Genomic DNA, 10,367 nt, shown 5'->3' on the forward strand with positions numbered 1-10,367 from the left:
TTTGGTCATTAATTGATTTCAACAATGACTAAAATTTGCATATATGTGACTATTAGTAGCTAATTTACATCATCTTATAACACGATCAACATTTTGGTTATATTTCTTTGGTCATTCACTGATTTTTTTCGGGTGACCATATAGTAATATATTTTGTTGTATATTTTGTCATTAATTATGACAATTAATGACTAAAACAATGACTAAATTTATGACTAAATATATTACTAGATAAAATTGAGTCAACCAATTAATGACTAAGCTAAAAACGACTAAAAGTTGGTCGCGTTATAAGATACTATAAATTAGCTACTACTAGTCATCCACTGAAAAATGGTAATTTATATGCAAATTTTAGTTATTTTTTAGTAATTAATTATCCATTTTGTACTAGTGCATCAAAGGAAAAAACCATAGCACACAAAAACACTATGTCTAAAGAAAAAGTTTTCAATGTTTGCATGCTTGTCTCACCTATGCATAAAAAAATATAAAATATATATTTTCAATAGCAAAACCCATTTGTTGTGGCCATTTGATGTGGGTGTAGGCTAATTACTCTTCTAACACAGGTCAACAAAATCCTTGTAAAAAATTCCTTCCTTCTGAACCCTAATTTCAAGGGCTTGATGGGATGGAACAACAAGAACCACACAGTAACTGTGGAATGGATCTGCATTTAACATGATATTGTCCAAATAATGGCACATTGTCTGAGCTGCTAGAAAAACCCAAGGTCAAATCAAGAAAATCTTGACATAATATGGTGAAGTTATGAAAATCACAATTGTTTACACAATATTTCAACATGAATACGAGATTCACAACCACAGCTAAGTACTAGATCCTAGATCTTATACAAGTCAAAATTACAAATTCCACGTGGAACTGGACACAAAGCAAGAAATTAAGCTATATTATTTCAAACATAAAACCTATGCAAAAAGGATAAGATCTCTCATAATACAAGTTGGAAAAACAACTTTCAATCAAAGGTTCCCATTTAGCTAATAATCATGACCTGAATTCCTTTCTTATGCCAGCATTTTTCAATTCTATTACTATATATGCCATCATACCTAACACCACTTTCTAGTGCATAAGATGAACGCTTCTCCTTATGAGACCTGAAACCAACTTACAAACATCCAAATTAGAATTACGTTAGCCACATAATGAATGAATTGTAGCCTAAGGCTAGCTGATAAGCTAAAGCACACATGTAGATATCATGCTTTATCACAATTTCAAGCTAAGAAAATTGAAAAAGTACCTGATAACACAGACTCGATAACCCATCTTACAACTAACTCGCAATGCCTCATTAGATTTATCAAACTTCTGATCAAAGGACTGCTCCTTATTTGTTCTCTTGTTCCCACTAAGATCTCTTCCACCACTATTGACAACATAGCGAAGTCATAACTTTTTATCAGAGAGTATTATACCAAAAAGTGGAAGTAATTTTAGTATCATTGGCATTTTTATTAATAAAAATTCAATAACAATAATGAAAAGCATTTCTATGTCATAAAAGCATGCAGATTGTGCTTTCACTGTAAAGTACTAACCATTCCTAGATGCATAGTTTTAAGCAAAAGAAGAAGTTGCACACCTTCCAGTATAAAGAAACCATTCACCATGGTCCTCATCATCCTCATACCCACCAGATAGTGCTACAGACTGAGCACCATAGTGAGACTGCCCAGAAATACCAACAACCTGAGGAAGATCAACACCCCATTGCCTGCATTCTATTATGTCTCCCCAACATTCTCCCACAAGCATACCTTGGTGTCGTTTTGGATCATTCTCTGGAAGTATTGGACCAAAATGATATGGTGGAACAATAACAAAAATTCGTTCACTAGTTGCATTTGATAAACCCTTGCATTTTTCATGTTCATTCATAAAAGTTGTATGAGGCTTGTCTTGATTTTGCATGTACATATAAATTTTCGGAGGTCCAAATTGGGATTCAACTGCATTTGTTGCCGCCTTTTCCATATGGTTATCTATTACAAGGGCTGCATTGATTCTGCACTGAGAGTCCATTTTGTAGGGAATATGAGTTCAACATTTTGCATAATTCTTCTTCCCCCGTCCCATCCATTTCTAAAAGTACTTAAAGTAGAAATTGTGGCCACAAGGAGTCTAGGAAAAAGAGAGAAACGAGATATAAGAAAAAAAACCACCCATTTATTCCAATTACAGAATTTTACTAGCGGAAAACAGATGAAATAAACAGTCAAAATAATTTATTTCAAGCCTTGCAAATATATATCTTGCTAAATCTTATCATTTCTAGATATCACTATCATCTGTTGGAAACCACACCTGCAAGATGAATGAGGATTAAACTATTAATATGCATCTAACTTACAAACATGACAGAATATAAAGAAAAACAACTTAACAATCAATAAATTACAATAATTATATAATAGTTGTCATAGCCCTTCAAATCATAATAAAGTAGGTTGTAAGACTAGCATATATCCTAACCACAATGCATACACCATGTGGAAACTAGATTGAACAAAACTCCAACTCTTTCAGAATAAATAACATATTGTTGACAAGTTTTATAAAAAAAAATGAAGGCAATCACAACCAAATATGTCGAGAAAATTGCATACAATCACAAATACTCGAGTGACTCTAGGCCTGGAGAAGGAGTAAGAGGATACTAGATCAATGGTGTTCATATTAGATAAATTATACATAAGTAGTGGCACTCAGTTTATAACTTCACCCTATATTATACTTGGTAGTGAGGAGTATAACTATCAGGGATGATGGTTGGTGAAGTAAGCACTTCATATGATATAAATTTTTAAATATGATAAGCCTATGACTAGCTCAACCATCCATAACTTAAGTCAGTAACATGACCAACAATTACAAGATGTTAACTCTAAAATTTACAAGTTCATTAATTTACATGTACTTGCACTGATTTGGGAATGTTCCATTGTAGTTAGAGGTGTCTTCTAGAATCCTGGTGAGCTCAGAGTATGAGAAGAGCCCTTCTAGATTTTATCCCATTTTAAGAAATTGAAGGATAGTAAGTCCTTTGCTCTAGGTGCCCTTCTTTGTTGTTTACAATAGTTACTAGTGATAATATGAGCGATTCTTCTTAGTGGGCAACCCCTTTACATAATTGTTATTTGGAGGACAATAAATTGTTGGTGGTAGGCGTGTTGCATATGTTGTGATATGAAATAGAACCATTTATGTTTCCTCTAAGCTTTTTAATAATGACTAGAATGGCATCATAAAGGGTTATATATATCTTCATCTAATAATTACAAAGGTCCTTGTTTCACATTTTTAGATTTGTGATAAAAAAGGAATAGTGAAACTTTTTAGATTACCATATCTATTAGATTTACACAAAATTAATTTATTAACCTCACAATGCTTTGAATGTATCATCATTATTGAACGCAATTTTATATCCTTGGTTCTTGTGTTGTTTTTTAAATATTTGAATATTATGATGTGTAAGGGAAATCATTGTAGTTGTTTGGAGGCCAAGATGCAACCAATAAATTATTATGTTAGTAGGACGTTTACTTCCTTTGGAACCTAAGGATCATGGCAACCTAAGGAGAGTTTTTTTCTTCTATGATGCAATTTGCTAGCGAGGTGTCATACATGATTTCTTATACGTTGTCTTTTTCTTTCCTTTCATTTTGACAAGTTATTTACAACTTGAGCTTTTTGGCATGTAACTTAGTAAACATGATTGTGCCTAATCGTTTCCTAGATGTTGAATACTAAGTCCTAAGGTGTTCTTTTCTACAGTGATATTTTATTTGCTTTGTTTATACAGGTCATATCGCCGCATAATGGCCACTATTGGCTAACTAAATAAAACTTGTTCGAGTTTCTTACTTTTCTAGGGAAAAATGACATTGGCATTGCTGATGTTGGGGTATATGTCGTATAAATTGTTTATAGTCTACTTTAACTTATATTTCAATATTCATTGTCTTTCATGTCTTATACTATGCATTGTATCTTCTTTCATTTTCAGAAGAGGAACTCAGTGTTGATGGTAAGAAGGAGGAATTAAAGAAATAGGAGAACAGTAACATTGGAGTCACAAATGCGGTAAGAGAGAGAGAGAGGAGAACTAGTCTAGCCCTTAAATATAATATCCTACATGAGACACAAATATACAAACTCATGGTCAATTCTTTAGAGTTGGTGAATTCACCTACATTTCCTTGGCAACACAATGATAATGTTTTGAAGTGATGAAACAATATTTCATGTGTAAATTGTAGTCCAACCAATATTATGTTGGAAACTCATATTGTAATACTTGACATTTAATATAACATAATTTATGTGGTTGAAATTATTTATAATTGTACTTAATATTATTTAGTAATGTAATTAACATATGTAACTTTGTGTTTTCATATTAGATGAACATACATATTGTATGACATTTTTTTTTAGTCGCAAAATCATACTAATTAATTTATGTTGATTAATAATGAACACATAAAATTAATCTAAAACTACTTAATAATTTGTATTGATTAATGATGAACACAAATAAAATGAATATATGACTAAAGTAAATGAAATGATTATAAACTACTAAATTAGTTATTTATATAATAAATATGAAATTATAAAAAAATGATAAATGACTACTGCAAATGATAAATTTGCGATTACAAATGATAACTAAATTTTGCATATATATGACTATTAGTAGCTAATTTAAAGTATCTTATAACACGACCAAAATTTAGTCATATTTATTTAGTCATTAATAAGTTTCAAATTATGACTAAATTTGCATATATATGGCTATTAGTAGCTAATTCACAATATTTTATAACATGACCAACATTTTAGTCATATTTCTTTGGTCATTAATTTGTTTTCTCAAGTGATCATATAGTATTATATTTTGTTGTAATTGGTCATTAATTGTGACAATCAATGACTAAATAAATGAATAAATTAATGATCAAATTTATGACTAAATATACTACTAGACAATAAAATTGAGACAACCAATTAATGAGTAAGCTAAAAACAACTAAAAGTTGGTCGTGTTATAAGATACTTATAATTAGCTAATATTGGTGAACCATTGAAAAATAGTCATTTATATGCAAAGTGTAGTCATTTTTTTAGTAATTAATTAGCCATTTTCTACTAGTGATGGAAGCAAGTAATAACCGAGGTTAAAGTACAGTAGAAGCACTTTAGCGTCGAAAAGACTACCTCGGAAGATGAAAATTTGATGCGTGAGGAATAGCCTAGTTTGTTTTGGGACTAGGAAAACACCGAGGATGGTGTTTTTCTTGGGGAGGAAAATGTAACATCTCCGAGTGACTTGTAATTACTTCACCTCCTCTCTTTTAAATTTAATTTTATGGACAATGGGCCATGTTGAGGCCAGGTATAAACATGTGATGTGAATAATTGTTTTTTTTTTCTTCTAATTTTTATTAATAAAAAAATGTTGTACTAGGCTAGCTAGGAAACTATAGTGGGAAAAATATGCGAAGAGAAAATTTCACACTTAGACAATTAAGGAAAACAATTAGGGAAAGCCTAAGAAGGGAAACTGGGTAGAGGTAGTTGCTTTTCAAGATTTCTTCCTCCGAGAAACAAATTGTCTCATTTTTGAAAAAGAAGATTGACCAAGAGGGTGAGAGGAGAAAAGCATGAGCCAATCTTGTGAAATTGGAGCCATTTATGAGGGTGACCAAGTAGTTGAGTAGTTGTGGTGCTACTTTCCTCGGGGACATGACACAGTATTAAGGAGGGCATGACGTTACCATGAGGAACCCATTGGGCCTAGAGAGGTCTTTGTTGAAAAGTTGTTTTGAGTGTGGAATTGGATTAGGGGGAGTCCCGGTAGAGGTAGAAGTACTCATTGGTCGGGTGAAGCATCTTTCTATATACTAGGATTTGTGGCATTCAAGTGACGTGTAGATAAGTGAAATCTAGTTCAATATGTGTTTTTTGAAGTTCTTGTTTTAATCTTGTTTCATGTTCTCTAGTTATTTGAAGAGTTTTTTTTTCTACAAACTGTTTAGTATAAAGTAAAAGAAAAATGCAAGATAACATAACACTGTAAGGTGTTCTTGGGATAGGTTAGTTACCCTAGTCAATACCGAATTGAGAATCATGACCGAAGGGCAACAATCCTTAGCCTATTTATTAGGTATGAAGACTATACACGCTGTGGTCTTAACAACTAAAGTTATTGAAAAAGGAGAGAAAACAAATAACAAAGTTGATACACATATATAAATAGATCCTTTGAGAGTATAAGAAACAACTTAAATGTAAAGGATTACCTTGAAAAATTTATGAATTTATAAGTAGCGATTTTTTGTTTAAAAGGTACAAACAAGGGTTTTTAAATGAACTAGAAGAATACTATGCCCTATGAGAAACACAGTAAATGCATTAATAACTCCTAAAAGAATTATGCAAAGCCATACAATAAAACAATTGATATTAATCAAACAAGTTGGACATGCTAGCAAATAAATAGTATCTTGGTTACCTTTTCTATGAATAACTTGCATGTAAGCAAGAAAATTTAACAAGCAAGTTTGGAAAGTAACAATTTACATTTATAGGAGAAAAGTAATCGAAAGAAAAACAATAAACACAAAATAATATAATGCCTTCAATAAATATTATTGACCATAAGTATGAACAAAAAAAAAACTGAATATGTATTTCATTCTCGGGACCTTGGTGTATCACACAATTATACAGTCGTGTTCCTTGAAATAATAACACAAAAGTCTCAGTTTTTGAAACAAATAAAAAGGGAAACTCCTCCATAAGACTTCTAATACAAAATATGACTTCACAGGTGGCCATGAGGGCCGAACATATAAATTATGGGGTTGTGGGAAGCCACTAAAACCCTTTCTTACAGATTAAGTAAACACTCAAACCAGAACTCTCGGTTATGGTTATGACCCTAGGCCATAGATAACCACTTCATTAATTTTGTGGCAAAGGATCTTAACCTTGAGCTATAGGTCTTCACACCTAGAGTAGGGTTTTCAAGCTTAGAATTACTGGAAAAATAATTAGAGTAAGGGAACAATAAGGAACCTCGAGACTAATTGAAGACCCAGAATAACGCTTCCCAAGTCAACGGTGCTGCAAAAAGGTTAAAATTATTACTTACTGAGACAATGGCCAAAAGAGCCAGTTAACGTAAGTTTCATAGGAACAAAAATATAATAACAGATTTAGATAAAGAATTGGGGTTTACCTGATGTGAAGGTTTGAAAATGCCACAACTCCAAATACCCCGTGAAAATAAGGAAATCCTTACATTATAACCATATTAACTCTGATAATAATCCAAGAAAAAGGCGGAGATACTATGCATATTGCTCCTAATGTGCAAAGATAACTAAGAACACTTATGACCAACTGAAAATTTGAAGCCCTTAAGATCGTGAGATGGAGAGTGGATGAGGGACACCAATAATTCTCATATGACCTCGATAGTGGGCAATTGCAACCTACAATGAGAATAAATTCGTAAATAATCAGAAGCTGAAAAAAAAGTTTTAGTTCAACAATTAACAAACATATATTCGCAACACATTTGATAAGAGATTCGGTGGTGGGAACTTGAAGGAAAAATACTAGGGTAAAAAACGAAGAGTTGCAGAGCGCTGGTAGCAAGAGCAACCGTGGAAATTGAACGCCAAGAGAGAGATGGGGTTAGGGTAGTTTCCATAACGACTTACCTACCTTCCCCATCGTCAATGTGTAACCCTAAAATCCAATGCTTTAGATTGCTCACATTTCACCCATCCCAGAGAGATCAGTGATGTCTAGTGTGATAACCAAAGTGGCAACATGCACTTCTTAAGGGTTCAATAGAACTATATTAGAAAGAAACCTTAATTCATTGTGATTAGTATTGGAACACCATCAACAATGAGAGGAAAAACCTAACAACAAACCAAGTAAATCCAAAGCATGTGATAAATGAACTCATAACCCCAATAAATCATAAGTTATAGCTCAAGTCCTTTAAAGTTAAGCGAACAAATATAATAAAAAGTAAATTACCGAAAAAGCCTATGCGAAAGTATATGGTGGGTTAACATAAGCCCCTTGTAACTTAACATATATGTATGCATTGTAAAGAAATCAAATCAAGAGATAATAAAGCTCCAAGGAAAATATAGTTCAACCTTTAGTAAAATACCTTTAGTAAATTGTAACTTAACAGGGAAAAATATATTCTTATTTTGTGGAGTAATTAGGGTAACATTGGATAAAAAATATATATGTTTTTTAATATATAATTATAAAGTCATGTTACATTTAGTAGAATTCTAGTGTCTTAAGATTTTCTAAGGTGTTAAATCTATTTATGCCTTAAAAATTTATTTTAACTAACAAAAAATCACATTCTTACTTGAAATTGTATCACCAAATTATAGTGAAAAATTCTATTTCAACTATAAATTAAACTAGGCCATTTGAAAATATAAAATTATCAATAAAATTATTTTAACCATATATATATATATATATATAAACATCAAATTATTTTGAAAATACTTATGACCAACTCTAAATCTAAAGCCCTTAATGTTGTGAGATGGAGAGTGGGTGAGTGACAACAATCATTTTCGTATGACCACAATAATGGGCAATTGCAACGAGAAGAAAGCCATAAACAACCAGAAGCCAAACAAAAATTGTTAGTTAAATAACTAACAAACATACCCTCGCAACACATTTGATAATGGAAATAAGGATTTTAGTTGTTTGTCATAGTTTTGCCTGAAGCGATGGTTTCAAAATTATGATGGTGGAAACTGGAAGGGAAAACACCAGGGTCAAAAACAAAGAGTTGCAGAGCGCCAACAACAAGCACAACGAAGCAAACTGAATGTAGGAAGCCAGATGGGGTAGGGTAGTTACCATAAGAAATTACCTACCTTCCCCGCCATTGATGTGTAACCCTAAAATCCAACGCTCTATACTACTGACACCTCACCTGTCCCAGAGAGACCGATCATGTTTGATGTGATAACCAAAGTGCCATCATGCACTTTTAGAAGGTTTGATAGACCCATATTAGAAATGAACCTTAATTCATAGTGATTAATATTGGAACACCATCAACGATGAGAGGAAAAACCTTACCACAAACCCAGTAAAGCCGAAGAGCCGAAGCATGTGATAAATGGACTCATAACCCCAATAAATCATAAGTTATAGCTAAAGTCCTTAAAAATCACGCGAACAAATATAACAAAAAAACAAACTACTCACAGAGCCTATAAGAAAGTATAGGCCAGTTAACATAAGCCTCGTGTAACTTGACATACATGTATGCATTGTAAATAAGTCCAATCAAGAGATAATAAAGCTCGAAGGAAAATAGAATTAAACCTTTAGTAAAATGTAATTTAGGAGGGAAAAATATATTTTGGTTTTGTGGCAGTAAGTAGGGTAACATTGTATATATATATATATATATAATTAAAAAGGCATGTTACATTTAGTATGTAGAATTATAATGCTCTTGGATTTTTTAAGGCGTTGAATTTATTTATGCATCAAAAAATGTATTTTAACCAACAAAAAATCACATTCTTACTTGAAATTGTATCATCAAATTATTGTGAAAAATACTATTTCAACTATAAATTAGACTAATCATTTGAAAATACAAAATTATCAATAAAGTGATTTTAATCATATATATATATATATATATATATATATATATATATATATATATATATATATATATTTTATCTATTAGACTAACCTAAGTACCCACGGGGGATTTGAACCGGTGACCTATCACAAGGAGTGCCTTAACAGCGCACCCATTCACTGTCAATCCAATGCCCCGTGGGCAATCATATATATATAATTAATGATAACTATCAAATTATTTTGAAAATACTTATAACCCACTGTAAATCTAAAGCCCTTAACTTCGTGAGATGGAGAGTGGGTGAGGGACACCAATAATTCTTGTATCTCAATAATGGGCAATTGCAACTTGCAACGAGAAGAAAGCCATAAACAACCGGAAGCCAAACAAAAATTGTTAGTTAAATAACTAACAAACATACCCTTGCAACACATTTGATAATGGAAATAAGGATTTTAGTCATTTGTCATATTTTTCGCTGAAGCGGTGGTTTCAAAAATCCGATGGTGGGAACTCGAAGGGAAAATACCACAGTAAAAAACAAAGAGTTGAACAACAAGAGTGATGGTGAACACGAATGTTGGAAGCCAAATGGGGTAGGGTAGTTGCCATAACAGCTTACTACCTTCCCCACCATCAATGTGTAACCCTAAAATTC

At 32.1% G+C, this 10,367-nt stretch overlaps 1 pseudogene; it reads right to left on the bottom strand.

The window, feature by feature from the left end:
- Nucleotides 1-1,003: 1,003 nt before the first annotated feature.
- LOC149247033 (E3 ubiquitin-protein ligase ORTHRUS 2 pseudogene) lies at nt 1,004-2,055 on the bottom strand (annotated as a pseudogene).
- Between the last annotated feature and the right edge of the window lie 8,312 nt (nt 2,056-10,367).

Source organism: Pinus tabuliformis, chromosome 7 (assembly GCF_031772625.1).
Source record: "Pinus tabuliformis cultivar Carrire ecotype Pingquan chromosome 7, CPIR1, whole genome shotgun sequence".
NCBI lineage: Eukaryota > Viridiplantae > Streptophyta > Pinopsida > Pinales > Pinaceae > Pinus > Pinus tabuliformis.